Source organism: Poecilia reticulata, chromosome 10 (genome assembly GCF_904066995.2).
Source record: "Poecilia reticulata chromosome 10, P_reticulata-male-v2, whole genome shotgun sequence".
Classification (NCBI taxonomy): domain Eukaryota; kingdom Metazoa; phylum Chordata; class Actinopteri; order Cyprinodontiformes; family Poeciliidae; genus Poecilia; species Poecilia reticulata.
This window is the reverse complement of record NC_088839.1, coordinates 2,943,285-2,959,502: the sequence shown is the minus strand read 5'-3', so window position 1 is coordinate 2,959,502 and position 16,218 is coordinate 2,943,285. Positions and strand designations below refer to the sequence as shown.

The 16,218-nt window shown below is 38.1% G+C and overlaps 1 long non-coding RNA gene across 1 annotated transcript; it reads left to right on the top strand.

Moving 5' to 3' along the window:
* The first annotated feature begins 5,198 nt into the window (after positions 1–5,198).
* Positions 5,199–16,012, top strand: LOC145553225 (uncharacterized). Its single transcript, XR_014089537.1, has 4 exons — positions 5,199–5,403; positions 14,150–15,262; positions 15,562–15,705; positions 15,885–16,012. It is a non-coding gene; the product is annotated as an uncharacterized LOC145553225 (long non-coding RNA).
* The last annotated feature ends 206 nt before the right edge of the window (positions 16,013–16,218 follow it).

Here is a 16,218-nt window from a genome sequence, read left to right as displayed (position 1 = left end):
TTTGGGTTTTATGTTGATACCTCTCTGCATTTATCTGGACATGGAATATGTAACAATATTTGTTATCATCCTAAAAAGTAATATGTAACAATATTCTGTCACTTACAAAGTTAAAGGTCTTTGTTTTGTAAGATTTTTTTGATTGATCACATCTGATTAATTCATTCAGTGTTTAATATTACTGGAACTGAATTCTCTTATAAATATGTACTCCAAAATACAAGTTGATTGTAATATGATGTAAGAATTACCGAAGGTTTTTCTTTCTTTTTTTTCTCATCTTATTGTTTCTGAATACAAAGTCAAAGTGGTTGAGAAAATATTGACATGCTACATGTTCAGAAATGATTGAACAACATATTTTCAATTCAGTATTCAATTCTAAGAAATAAAAGTGGGAAGGTTTTTTATTATTATGGATACTTTGAACATGTGAATTCATTGCTTGTTGAATTTATTTGATAAAACTCTTTATGACAAAACACTTAAAAATGACAGTAAAATTTGCACAAAATGAATGGTCAAATAGTTTATTTTACAATTTAAAATTGTTGTAATTACTGTTTGGTCAGTAAAACTGTTTACTTGTTTACAGAATTTTTCTGGCAACCACAGCTGACAGTTTTTCTCTGTAAGAACAGTGGATTTTTTACAGTGTATCTTTCAAAATTAGTTGTTTTGTATTCAATGCAACCAAATTATTGAACCAACATATTTGCATGGGATCCTTCATTTTTCTATATCAAATCCACCTGTATTGTTTTTGTGGTTTTCAAGCCAAAATATATTTCAAGATTTTCTCTGATGAAAAGACCAGTTACAGCAGACTGGAAACACTGCTGCCTCAAAGCTCCACCATGGCTGTCAGACACTGAGACTGTTGGATTATCACAGGTAATCCAGCATGCTTTATGAAATCATGTGGAATGCTTTGATTTTATGGCTAAAACCTGAGATGGAAAATATGAAGTAGATGCTGATAAAACTCTACAGTCTGGGTAAAAGACTTTAGGCATATTATATATATATATATATATATATATATATATATATATATATATATATATATATATATATATATATATATATATATATATATATATATATATATATATATATATATATATATTTTCTTTACACCCTTGTCCCTCAGTGGGGTCGGGAGGGTTGCTGGTGCCCATCTCCAGCTAACATTCCGGGCGGGAATGTCTATTTGCAAAACGACTGTTCAACATGTCAGTTTAAACTTTGAACTATTTGCTAAACGACTGAGCTCTGCAACATTGAAACATGGATAGAACTGTAACTACATTAATCATAACTCTTCTTCTCTTCAGTGTTTGTTAGTTTCTGGTGGTGCAGCTCTGTGCTGCCTTCAGGAGAATGGGACATCAGAGTATCATCCATAAAACTTCACCCACATGGCATTTAATGTGCAAACCAGAGCTTTCAGTGGAAAAACTAAAGTTCCTTTTAATGCCATACAAATATGAGACAGAAACATGGATTATATCTTTATATAGACATGTCTATTGATTTATAGATTAATAGTTTTACTGGACAGAAATTACAAAGAACAAATCTGGTTCTTAATCAAATCCTAATGAGTCAAATTGAAAGTGTCATGGAGTCATCAACCTCATGACATCAACACTGACATGAAAAATAATATTGAAGAAATAAATATATCAAATCTAATTAAAAACATAAATAATAAAAAATAGTGTCTGTTTATTCTTGCCATACAGTCTCTGTATTAATTATTGCTTGAAAGGTCTTGCCATACCAGTTTATTCCTCTGTATTTATTTTAGTTTCTTAGTTTATTCTTGCATTTTGTTCTTCATTCATTTCCATTTAGTTTCATTTGATTAGTTTTATCCTCTCTTGGTTTATTGCTATGTTCACTTTACTTTCTTTCCAGTTGCTACATTTATTTTATCGTTTATTGACCACCAGTAATCTTCACTCATCACCTGCTGCACCGCCTAATCGTCATGTGTTTCACATCATGTGTTGATTTTTCACTGTTCAGCGTTGGATTCTCTGTTTTTATGCCATAATTCACATCTAGTTTGTCGCTGTGTTTTATGTCCGACTTCTCCTGTATCAGAGTTTTGCGCAATGTGAAGGTCTTTTTTTTTCTTTTAAGCCCTTAAGGTGCAGGGCGGTCGGGAAACGTATCGATGGGGAAAAGGCAGACTGACATAAACCTTTTAAAACAACGGAAACAATTTTTGCATTATGATTATGGAAATTTAAAAGTGCTGTGTTGTTCTATCACCCCCGTTTCATACCGGACCACTTACAGCACCGTGTTAACGCTATAAAATGAAGGTTCTCTATCATGGTATCACCATGAAGGGATTTCTTTATTTAAATGGGTTCATTTTTCAGAGGGATACACAGTGAGGGTATCATGATTTTATCTACCAGTAGCAGGAGAACGGAGCTGCGCCAAGAAGCTAACAGAAGCTACAAACACTGAATAGAAGAAGAGCTGCCATCGATACAGTTGCAGCCAAGCATGATTTAATGTTACACAATACAGTTTTACCAAGTTGCTCAAAGTCTAAACTGGCATTGTTGTGCATTTAAGGTGTAAAGTTTACCTTCGACTAAACGCCCCCCAAAGGCATCACAGCAAAATGTCCGCCAGCGCCCCCTGCTGTCCTCTGAACGCCCCCTGGAGGGCGGTACCGCCCACGTTGAGAACCGCTAGTCTAGGACAAACTAACAATCTGTTGGAAGAACAATGATGGACAGAAGAAGACTAGCATGAATCTTTTTAATCTTCCTTCCAGCTCATTGAATGTCAAGAAAGTATCCTTTTCTGTACAAACAAAGATGTGCAAAGCTTGAGTCCTCTGTCCTGCGCTGTAATAGGTCCTGATATCATCCTTTGCTATAGTAGGCTTACTCACAGCCCTGTCTGTTAACATGACAAAACAGTGCAATCAAAATGTGTTCCAAGAGCAACCATCTGGACTGACGGAATTTAGAGAGAAGATGGTACAAAATAGTATTTGTCAGACCTTTCTCCAGGCCCTGTGTCCACGATGACAGGTTCTGTGTTTGTATATATGCAGTACATCAAAATGATATAGCCATTTTCAGCCAGTGTGTCAGGATGACATGGCTTCTTTTGTCATGTCTGTGGAACATACAGGAGGTGGAAGTGAAGGCCTCTTCTCTGCTGCGATCAAGCTACACTTGTTGCCTACAGCGTTTCCAGAGACTTCCAAGCATTTCTCTTCTGCTGACACTTTGCTGTAGCATGCACTGCACCCGCTGACAAATGCTTTTGCTACAGAAATGCCAAAAATATGTAAGCATGCCACAGAAATACAAACTGATGATTTGCCTTAGCTGGTATAAAAACACAGTCTTAAAAGTTACAACATGTCTGAAAAAAATGAGGCCTTTTAGGATTATCTGTCATTTACACACTTTCCCTTCAGATTGATCATCACACAGTAGCACCTACAAGATTGGTTTTCAAAACATTCCTACTAAGAATTCTGAAAAGTGCTTATTAAATAGGTATTATAAGTTATTCTACATAAGTTCAATATTTTTGTCCAGTTTCAGAAAGTGAAATTTATACATTATATATTAGATTTATTATGCACAGAGTAAAATATTTCAAGCCTTTGTTTCTTGTAAGTTTGATGGTTATGGCAGTCAGATAATGAAAACCCAAAATTCAGTGTCTTGAAATTAGAATTTCACAACAGTCTGTTGTTTTAATCTTTTTCAATGTGTAGATGTTATACAACGGTAATATTGTGGCCTAGAGAACCATAGGTAAGACTGCTGACTGGACAGATGTCCAGAAGACGCTTGTTGACACTCTCCACGAAGAGGGAAATCCGTAACAGGTCATTGCTGAAGAAGCTGGTTGTTCACAGTCCTGTAATCAAGCAAATTCATAGAAAATGAAGTGGAAGGTAAAGAGCGGAAGGAAACACTGCACCAGCAACATGGAGAACAACCTTGTGAGGATTGTCAAGTGAAATCCATTTAAGAATTTGGGGGAGATACACAAGGAGTGAACCGGGGCTGGAGTCAGAGCAACTACAACCAGACAGATCCTGCATACGGGCAACGAATGCCACATTCCTCCAGACATCACGGAGTCTTTCATGGGCTAAGTAGGAAAATAAGTTCTTTTTTCAGATGAAAATAAGGAATTAAGGTTCCAGGATCAGGAGGAAGAGTGGAGAGGAACAGGAAGTCCAGTGTGAAGTTTCCAGTCAGTGATGTTTGGGTCACCATGTCATCTGCTGGTTCTGGTCCACTGGGTTTTCTGAAGTCCACAGTCAATGCAGCTTCTAGCAGAAAATTCTAGACACTTCACACTTCCTCTGCTGACCAGCTGGATGGAGATGCTGCTTTGATTTTCCAGCAGGACTTGGTACTGCCAGAGGTACCAAAAGTTGCTTCAGTAACCATGTTGTGCCTGTTTCTGATTGGCCAGCAAACTCCCCTGACCTTTAACCCCATAGAAATCCTCTGGGCTGTTGACAAATGGAGGATGAGACACCAGACCCAACAAGGCAGATAACCTGCACTGATGCTCCATGCCACAGATCACTGATGCAGTAATTCATGCAAGAGGAGCCCAACCAAGTATTGACTGCATATAAATGTAATGTATGTAGAAATGTATGTAATGTTTTAATTTTCTGACACTGAATTTTTAGTTTTCTTTACTTGTGGCATAATCATAAAATTTTCAACAAATGTAGACTTGAAATATTTCCCTCTGTGTGATAATTCTATTTGTGGTTTTATCTTTATCAAATGAGTGGCAAAATATATATATATATATTTTTTTTTTTTACAAAATTCAATTATTTTTAGATTGATGTGCCTGTATGCAGTACTTAGCATTGTCCTGTAACATAAGAACCAAATAAAACTCAAGGATCCCACAAAATGTGAAAAAGTTTCAAAAGCATCCAACCTCACCAAGCTGCTGTTCAGTGAAGTCAGTGATTTATGGGGCTGAATTAACAATAACCAGCAGGAACATATTATGCATGTAAAAGATGTTTTGAATTTCAGTTTCATTTAGGGAGGTTTTTTCAAAGGTTGGACCAGGCTGGCTGTTGGACACATGAGCTCTTTTTTCTACTCCATCCTTGCTTTGTTTTTTTTTGTTTTTTTTTTCTCTTTCTCAGAAAAAAGCTTCATCATACCTCTGGGAGCCATCATGGTGAGGGCCAGAGAGCTGAGATATTGATTTCAGATGCACCCCCCGCCCCCTCCAGGGCTGTGTTTGTCTTGCGTTCCTGACTGGAAGACTGTTTCTCATTCCACTGCTTACTGCAGTTTACTCCCCGATTACATGCAGGTCTGCTGTTTGCAGCTCATGTTGAAAGAAAGAAAAACATCTGATGTAAGTTGTTTTTTAGTGAATCTTTTCTAATCAAAACTTAAGAACTAACATCTGTATTATAATATCACTTAAACTTTTCATCGTCTGTCTCATTGACGGATTCCTGCAAGCTAAAACCCTCAATTTTTTGTCATTCAATGTCATTTATTCAACATTATTTATTAAACTATGAGTTAAAACAACAATATAGAAAGTTACACAAACATATGTCTCTTTAAACAAAGAGAAGAGAATTAATGATGAGGCCTGTTACATTTGACAGGACAGTATTATCTTCATGGAATTTTGCTGTCCTATTATATTTTTGTGGGCAAGTTGGAACTACTTATGAACAGTTAGTTCATGATTTTAATGCTTTTGGGAAGGACAATTGTAATTTTTAAGTATCAGGACTTTTGAAAATTGTTCTGATCATTAATTATATTCTTTGCTTGCTTTTAGAACAATAAACTGGAATTTGTCTGGCGTTTCAGAGAGCAGGACCAAACCATAACAACGGTGTCATGTTCTATGAGGGGCCATTTAGGACAAAATCTATGTTTTGTCTCTCACACACTACAAAAACCTCATGCACACTCAAAAAAATACTCAAATTGCGTATACACACTACTAAAATATCACACACGCATACAAATTTTATCTTTCTCGCACACACTGTTCTAACATCTCGCACACACACACAAATGTTATCTTTCTCGTATTCTCGTACAAATGCTCTTTTGACTATTTTGTGCACACACAAAATACTAAAATTGTGCACACACGCATGATATTTCTCTCACGCATACACAAAATAGCCTACTACAATTGCGCACATACACTACTAAAATTTCACACACGCAAACAATTTTTTCATCTTAGTCACAACACTAAGATTGCACATAAAATATAGACCCATTATTTTGCACTTAGAACAGGAATAAGCCCTAGGTGAACCTCCAAGCGCTTGAGGAGGGAACGGTAGAGAACACCTGGCCGAAATTAACGTTCATAAATCGGATTAACCTTGATGTAAACGCTGCTTGCACCGTGCAGCTTCCATGGACCTTACCGAGCTCCGCCCAGAAACGCCCCTTGAAAGTCCCATGTGACTTCATGTCTCACATTAACAGCTTAGCTCCAATGTCTAAACATGGACTTTTCGTTCTCTGTAGAGTATTTCTGAGTCGATTAGTTTAGCATTTCTGCCGGATTTTCACAAAATTTCAGCCACGACAATGGACAAGGGAGCCAACAAATTCATGTCATCTTTTTTGGACGACATCAAGGTGTTTGAGCCGCGATGCCTTTAACATTGTGCGCATCACAGCTAAATGCTACCAGTCGATGAGAAAAACAGCAGATTCTCACACCCTCAGCATAAATATAGCCGTGGACAAGATCACTGATGCCTATTGTTCTTGCAAGGCTGGGTAAGTTGGGCATTCATGGTTTAGAGGGTTTGAATGTGCCTAGGACTTATACACGGTACTCTGTGCTAGCGTGGCTAACACGATTACAGTTTAGTAAAATCTAGCATGGCTAACACGATTACAGTTTAGTAAAAAGCCTTTTCAGGTGAAATAAAATCTTTAATGTATGTCAGATACGGTACACATTGCATATTGATCTGTTCAGCTAACGTAAGACTGTAACAGACAGGCTTCAGAAGTTGTATCGGTACTGCCATTATGCTGTACTTGGCTAAAAGATTTAGTACAGTGTATGTGTGCGAGAAAGATTAAATTTGTATGCGTGTGACATTTTAGTATTTTGAGTGTGCGTGAGGTTTTTTCTGAGTGTGCGTGAGATTTTTGTAGTGTGTGAGAGACAAAACATGGATTTTGTCCTAAACGGCCCCTCATAATGTTCTACTTATCATCAAATAACTTATTTAAAAAAAATGTTAGCTATATTCAAATAGAAGTTAATCCAATTCAGTTCAAAAATATTTTTGTAATCCCAAAAAGAAATAAATTGATGTTGTATGATGGCTGTAGAAGGACAGGGCAGCCTTACACATGACCATAACATTTTAGTGGAAAACAGGAAGCAGATATGTAAAGACACGGCTCCGTTCTTGTCTTGATCATTAGTGGAGGACAACTCCTGTAAAGAAGAACTTGCTCAGCCTGTAGCTCGCTGCTGTAACTGGAGGTTCTGTAACAAAATAAAACATGAACATGAGCGTCTGTGGTGATGTACTGGACTGGATTCTAACAGAGCCACTAGGAGACTTTCTTTAGACTCATTTTGTGTGGATTCAGAATAACCATTCAACCCTGCAGTAGTGGATAATCAAGCATCTCCTCTTTTTGTTTTTTGTGCTTGAATTTGCTTCGCTCTCTCTAGCTGTCTTATTTATTTTTATTTCTCACTCTCTACAATGTTTACGACTCCCTTTATGTCTCCTGCTCCCTCCTGAAGTCCATTCCCTGCTGCACAGAGCCAGTTTCCCAACAGAGATCAATTAGGTTGAATCTAATATTAAAAAAGGTAAACTGCAGGAGAACTTTCCACTTCAATCATCATTTATTTCTCATGTGTTTTTCCATTTACCCACTATGTTTTTACCCACTATGTTCAATTATTATTCTAGGTATAGTTTCTCAGTAGGATGTCAGAAATGTGCAAAACTGAATTTAGAGCACCAACTTAAAACCAGGATGTCCTTATTTCACTCTTTTGCAATTAACACTATATTACATTTCTGTGATTCAGGCTGGTATTTTTGTTCCCTGCTCCCATAATTACCACTATAATGATGCCTTGTGATCTTTGATAAGCTGTCTAAAGCTTTTCTTTACTTTGTGATCCTATACGGAAACACAGCAGCCATTCTTCAGTAGACCAGAACCTCATTACTTCCTCTAAACATATTTTAATCTACCACAGCTGCTTCAGAAGACCTGCTGCTGGTGTGTATACATAAAAGTGTTTATTGTCTGCATAATGGCATTGAAAGCATACTAGAATAATGAAAAATCATTACTGTGGTCATATTAAGTCTACCTCCCTACCAATATCAGAGCATGTAGCTGGGATTGTGGAACCAAATAGGTGTGGACTATAACTCATAGGCAGTATGTGCAATATATTTTTTATTACCAAAATGGCTGCCAAACAGCTGCAATTGACTGGGTTTGATTGGATAGATTATTTTTTAAACTTGGAATAATAAACTTCTAGTCAGTTGATAGGATTGGAATTAATTGCCTGCATATTCTAAATAACTATGTTTGGGCTTCAAATTGAAATTAGTTGTGAGTTTGAATTTAAGACTTTGTCCACATGTAGCCGCTCATATGATAAACCAAGTAAACTTTTAGGTGATTTGGCCTTTCATCAATGTGTTTCTGTGTGGAAACTGTTGATTCACAGGTCAGTGCATGACAGTCTGCAGCAAATAAAGCAGCACTGATGTCACATCCGCCTCTAATTTAAAAATGGAAAATGCACTGAGCTAATATAACGGTTTTTCCAATCATTTTGACCACTCAAAATGCTTTACACTAGAGGGACATTCTCCCATACAAACAGTCACAGATCAGTCACGTTTTATTCAAACATGATCGGTAGGCAATTTGGGGTTAAGGACACATCAACATGAGGAAGCTGGAATCAAACCTACAACCTTCCGATCACAAGACGACTACTCTTCCCTCAGAGCCACAGTTACCTATTTGACCATGCAGTGGAGGAAAGATGACTGCTATTAGAGAGGTGCTGATTTTAATGTTGGTTCAGAAACTTTTTACTTGTTTATTTTTATAAGCCCAACTGCTCCAATATGTTGAGTTGCAAAGGACAAAGAGCTCTTGGGGGTCAGCTGCTCCAAGAGCACCAGCTGTCCCTCCCAATCGAGGCACAGTGGTGTTCAACCACTACATACTGACTTTAATATGATTCCAGTCCACATTGTCTTGTGTTTTATAAACTTTATTTTCTAACGCAGTATTTAAAAATAGTTCAACCTCTGTCCAGACAAATTAATCTCCTGGCGCCATGTTTGTTTCCTAACAGGAAGTCGTACACTGCCCGCTATGGGTGTGGCATGTCTAAAACAAAGCTCAGTGGCGTAATTCAGAGGGTTCATGTGGATGAACACTTTCCTTAAACGGATCAGGTGTGGATGAGATTATTTTACAGAAACAAATATTTCTGCTGTATCATTTAACAAAAGACCTGGCTATGTGTGGACGAGGCCTAAATGAATGACATGAGATTTCTTATGGCTGCAGCTCTAATCAACACCTATCAGGACACATGACAATGATGCCAAAACACAGTAAAGGTGAAATAGCTGTGGTTTGGTGTGTCTCACTCAACGTCCTCTTTGTTAAACGTCTTACACACACACACGCACACACACCCCCCCCCCCACACACACACAAGCGCACACACACCCACACACACACACACACACACACACACACACACACACACACACACACACACACACACACACACACACACACCACTCTTCTATTTGTCCTTTCATCTGTGTGCAAAATATGCACATTTCATCAAAACTCCACAATCACCTCAGCAGCGTGTCACTGCTGTTTTCTGTCATTTTAGATTTTACACTGGCTATTTCATCCTCCTTTTCCATCCCAGGAGTTTGGTCTTAGTAATCATGCAGCTGTCTGATAAGGCCTTGATAAGCCTGCTGCAGAAATCCCATAATAGATCTGAATTTTCTGGGCTGGTTTGGAGGTAATTACAAGATCTTACCTTTTAATTCTTCTGGCAGTTGCTGTGATCTGTGGAAATGAGGAGGAATGTACCGTGAACCACTTTTAATTGGGTTTTAGATGACTTTCACATGAACTGTGAAATTGTGTTAATCAACAGAAAGGGCAGCACATAGATGGCTTCCAGACAGGGCTCTGCCTCACATTATTCCAAATATTAAGAAAACTCTTTATGATGCCTTTAAGTTTGCAAATGCAAACACTAAGTTCATGGAGATCTGGTAGCTATAGTAAGGAGATTTTGGATGAATAAAGTAACTTCAGGTTTTACATTCCAAAAGGGTTGTTTGGTTCTAACTGGGCCACATTAATATTATTATGCATGTTCTGAAAATAAAATTATGAGCAAAACCTGCCCTCTAAATTCCAATAAATTCCACACTACCTCACAGGCTGCAGATTAGCAGGTCTAAAGGTGGCATTTAGGATGCATTTTTGCTACATTTAACTACAAGGGCTGGTTTTAGTTTATTTATTTTAAAAAAGTTATATTCCACAGTCAGTATTTTCATCTATTCTTATGTGTGTAAACCCATTCGGGCGAGAGGCCTGGAGCGGTGGGCAGGATGAAAATAATAAAAAATGAGACATGACCTCAATTATTAAAAATATCTGTTCAGCTCCAAAATAACCAGGATTACCTTGGGCACAAAACAATGCCCTTTTTTTCAATAAGATAAGTTGAGATCAAAGTAATATTGAAAAACTTACCATAAAACTGCTTAGAGGAGAATTCAATTCAGAAGCCGGTTGCAAACAAACCAGCAGCAAAATGACTGTTTGGTTGGGACAAACCACTAGTGTAAAAAGGGGGAGTCGGACTGTACAACTCTTAGTAGAGACTTGTAGATGTTTTTGTGTCAACACATTATGCACAGTCAGTAATAATATTTACAAACAAGTAAGAAAATGTACATAAAGGAATCACAACCCAAAGGGGGAGGAGATTGAGGGGTAGATGGGCCCAGGTGAGGGGCCCATCTACCTCAACTATTTTTTCAAAATAGTTGAAAAAATCAACTATTTTTCAATGTTGATTTAACATCTAAAAATGTACATAAATCCTTAGCTTTCATTCAATATGAAATCAACCCAAATCTGCATGTAGATCCACATTCAGATGAAGGTTCAATCAATGATGATTCCTATCTGATTCAATGTAAAATCAACACAAATATGCATGCAGATCCACAGTCAAATGAGTGTTGAATCAACATTGATTCCTAATGTAGAATAAACAGAAATATGTGTGCATATCCACTTTCAGACGATGATTGAATCGACATTGTCACCAACCACTTTCAATGTTGTTTCAATCATTCTGTGCTATCTGGGGAGACACAAACTCTAGACCAGTGTTTTTCAACCTTTTTTGGGCCAGCACCCCCCCAGCGTTTATCCAGGTCCCTCACCGCCCCCCACCAAAGAATTTGCAGGCTACTTTACACTGACCATTATTTTATCATTAATATTACTATCACTATTGTAGATGTTTTGATTTTTATGCTAGTTTCTGTATTTATCATCAAAAATAATTTCCCAGAGAACAAAAATGTCATGGGAATAGAAATTCTTTTCACAGGTGTCTAAGAAAAATGCAATGAACATTCAAGTTAAAATCGGTAGGCCTAACAGCAGCCAATCAGAGTGGAAAAAATATTATTCTTTGCCATTTTCTAGTTGTTAAATGTTCCACAAAATGAGCAGATAAAAGATGTTCAACATGCCAGTTTAAACTTTGAACTATTTGCAAAACAACTGAGCTCTGCAACATTAAAACATGGATAGAACTGTAACTACATTAATCATAGCTCTTCTTCTCTTCAGTGTTTGTTAGTTTCTGGTGGTGCAGCTCTGTGCTGCCTTCAGGAGAATGGGACATCAGAGTATCATCCATAAAACTTCACCCACATGGCATTTATTGTTTCTTTATTTAAATGGGTTAATTTTTTAGAGGGATACACAGTGAGGGTATCGTGATTTTAGCTACCAGTAGCAGGAGAACGGAGCTTCGCCAAGAAGCTAACAGAAGCTAACAAACACTGAATAGAAGAAGAGCTGCCATCGATACCGTTGCAGCCAAGCCTGATTTAATGTTACACAATACAGTTTTACCAAGTTGCTCAAAGTCTAAACTGGCATTGTTGTGGATTTAAGGTGTAAAGTTTACCTTCGACCAAACGCCCCCCAAAGGCATCCCAGCGCCCCCCTTTTGTAAAAATGTCCGCCAGCGCCCCCTGCCGTCCTCTAAACGAAAACAAACAAAACACAGGTGTGCATGAGAATAGGAATCATCTGTAACTGATTTATTTTTTGTCTGATTACATGCTGTGATGTGTGTCGAGTCCTCCGTGCTGCTTCATTCCACCTTCTGAAGTCAGTTTGTCGTTTTTCCTGTTAGCCAGGAAGGCTTTTGCTGTACTTGCTGTTGTGTTTCATTTCCTCACATCATAGAACCACAGAATTAAAAAAAAAATAAAATTGTTGCTGAAAATATTAACCATTACTTCAGTTCTCCAACTACTGCAACCTCAATCACAGTTAGGATTCACATTGGTTAGCATCACAGAGCATGTCTGTGAAATCTGCTCCACAGAATGCGCTGGATGTTTAGTCAATATCATATGGTTGAAGAGCCCTGGGCCTGGCATCATAGCAGGCATCACAGCTATCTCTGGCACCGCTCTTATTGAACCGTTTACCCTGAGAGGAATGGCTGCTGACTGCATGGGCGTTTGATGCCCTCCATCTTTCTCTGTCATTGTGGCTTTTCCTCTACGTCTAATCTTGCCAGGGCACCAGCTGCAAACAGAATGGCATCTCCTACGGCACACAACACTTCCTCTCAGAACTTCCCCCTTCCCCTTTGCTCCCATACAAACACCCATCTCGCTGGGCCCCTGTGGCCAGGCTGCAGTTGATGAAGCCAAGTTCACACGGCTGGAATGATTACAGTGACAGCTGTGTTTTTCTGCTTGTCTGCAGAGACTGGTTTTATCTGGTCTGCTTCACCGGGCCACTGCCAACCGCAGCTTTGACAGGTTGAAAGTCAAACACACTGATCAAGTGATTGACTGGATGAATCACTGGAGGCTTATAACAAGGCCTGCAGCATCAGAGGACATCTTTAAATTTGCGCACTGAAGCCCACTGTCCCTTCAACTTGTGGTAAAATATCACCAATTACCACTCACCGAGTTCTAATATCCATTTTCACCACAAATAAGAACAAAGCTGTAGCTTTCAGTCACAATAGATAAGACAATAAATCATCTCTCATAGAGAATGAAAGCAGAATATAAAATAAACATTTTAATTTAGTTGTATGCCTTTCAATGTAAAACTTAATCTGTCATGATTGAGTTTTGGCACTAGAGCACGCATCAATTAAACATAAAGTAAGTTTTAAAGGTGCAGTATCATGAGAAAATTACTTTTAGCTTTACATTATGTTAGAATGCTATTTTTTCATCTTAAACATACCTGGAGTCTTGCCTTGATTCTTTCATGATTGAGAAATCCTTGAATCTCTTATGGCAACCATTCAGAGGTGCCTTGAGGCTTGTTCTCAGAAGGCGGCGCCTATTTACCCAAAGCTCCTCCTTAGAGGTTCAGTCTCACAGAGCATACCTCCCCCTCACCTCCAATTCAGCTCCTGCAGACTAGTAGCAACAATTATCAAACACCTGCTGGAACTATGCATCTGCTGAGCTCATCATACCAACTACAATACTCCTATTGTAGGAAAGAGTAAGAGCTTCTTAAAGAGTCAGAGGCCCAATTATGTGAATGTGTCAAATTGCAAAGTACAATTTCTTTTAGCAACTGAAGATAACATAGTTACATGATTGTGCTCTAAAATGGCACTATGTGCCTGGAAATGACCCGATACTGCCTCTTTAAAATGCGTGTATGGATCTGGATGTTTGATAGCTTATGTTACCTTTTTCCAGGTGGAAGCTGGATTCATGAGCAGTGTGACTGAACAGATAACTCTTCATTTTTTGTAGCAGTGTTGTGAGATGGAGGACTCCAGGATGGAGAGCTCTGCACAGACAGCCAGAGCAGGGAGAAGAACTGAACCAAGACTTTAGCCTCTCAGGGCTTTGAGCAGAGAGACGGGGGGTTAGCATCAGGACAACAGAAGGAACAGAGGCCTGATTCACTCAGCATCACTTCTGGAATCAGTTTTCCTCTTCTTTAGGTTGTAACAGCAGCTTGCATCCAAAATGTTGCACTCCTGCCTATGTCATTATTTTCCTATACTCTCTAAATGAGTCCAGCATCTTTCAAAAGATGAAATCTTTCATTTCCCATCAAATTGATTTAACTGAGCAACCATTTTCCATCCTCAGTTCCTTACTATCACCCATCTCCAAACCCAGTATTCTTCTCTAGTTCTGAGCTACTAAAACATGTTCTACCATAAACCAATTATTTCTTTAAACAAGAGCCATTCAACAACAATTTATCCCCTCTATTTCTAGTTTTATTGTTTGTTCTTTTGGAGTTGGCTTTTCTTGTTGATATTTCAACTGTTTTTTACACTCTGTGCTTAACTGTAGTTTTAACTCATTCTTCCGTTGCATGCTGCAATTCCTGCATATTTCAACTCTCTTTTCCAGAACATCAAGCACATCTCCTCTTTCCTTTACATATCTTAGCAACACGTTCATCTTCCTGACAACTGGAACAAATCTCTGGTTTTGGTACAATCTCCCAAACACTAACCCTGATGAAACCAAATAAAACCTCCTTTAGCACTTCTTTTGTTTCAAATTCCACCAGCACAGATTCCATTTCAGCTTTCACTTGACCTCTAGTCAGTCTTCTTGTTCCTTTAGCTTCTGAATTTCTTACCTTTAAGTTCTCAACCAGATCTTTCATGTTTACATTTGATGGCACTCCACTGACTTTTCTATTATTTATCTTTCTTCAACTCTTACAGTTGCCTTAAAGTAGAGAGGGCCTTGACAATAATTACTAATTTTGGTAAATTCAAGCTGGTGATGTCCTAATCCGAGTTAGACGACAACACAACGGGACAACAACCAATGGAAATGAAATGTGTGTCACAAAAGGAGCCCAGAGGGACGAAGGCTGCTAAGTGTTGCTAGCTGGTGGTAAGTTTGCTAATTAATTATCTTCATTTAATTATAAACAGTGCAGTAAAGATATTTAACTTACATTGGTTTCTTAAATAATTATTTTATCAATTTTATTGTGACTTGTATGATTATTACTATATCAATCATTCAGCTTTATGTTATAACTGCATGGAGGCTGTTTGTTGCGACTTATACTTTAATTTATAGACTAACCTGGTTTTAATTAAGCTCCATAAGACAGAGAGACTTTGATATTGTGAGGTTGTTGTTCTAACTCATTCATCAATGTTTTTATCTTCAACATATGTTTGCAGCCTAACTAAGCAAATGAAGATGAAAGAGGAAGCCAGAGAAATCAGGTGTTAGAAAACCTAAAGACTTTCTGTCTCAGAAGAAGCTCCGACTCCACCAGATCACCAACCAGCTCTGAGGATGAACCTTCACATTGTCTTCATGATGTAAGTTTGTTTTTTCAATGAGGAGCTAGCTACATTTTCAACAAAAAAAAATTGCTGTGTTACCAACACTAAGTGCTTAATAAACATGATTTGATTTAAAGGTAACTGGAAAGAATTTTCCTCTTCTTGTTAATCTAACATTTATCTTTCTTTTTTTTTTAATTGTTGTTGACTTTCAGGGCCTTGTGATGGACTGGTGACCTGTCCAGGGTGAACCCTGCCTCTCATCTGATGGCTGCTGGCGATGGGCACCACCAGCCCCCCTTACCACTCTGCAAGGATCAATGTGTTCAGATCATGGATGGAAAGATTTTAAGGTAGTTTGTCTCCTTAGGCCCACACTTCAAACAGCTTCATAGTTAATGCCAACATCAGCTGGTTCTATGACATTGCTGACTATTTTTTTCTACTTCTAACATAAACAGGCAAAGAAGAAACCCAGAAATGTTTTTCCACCCCAGGCATCTGGTCCCAATCATCATCAGTTCTTATGATGTCAAACATTGCCGAAAC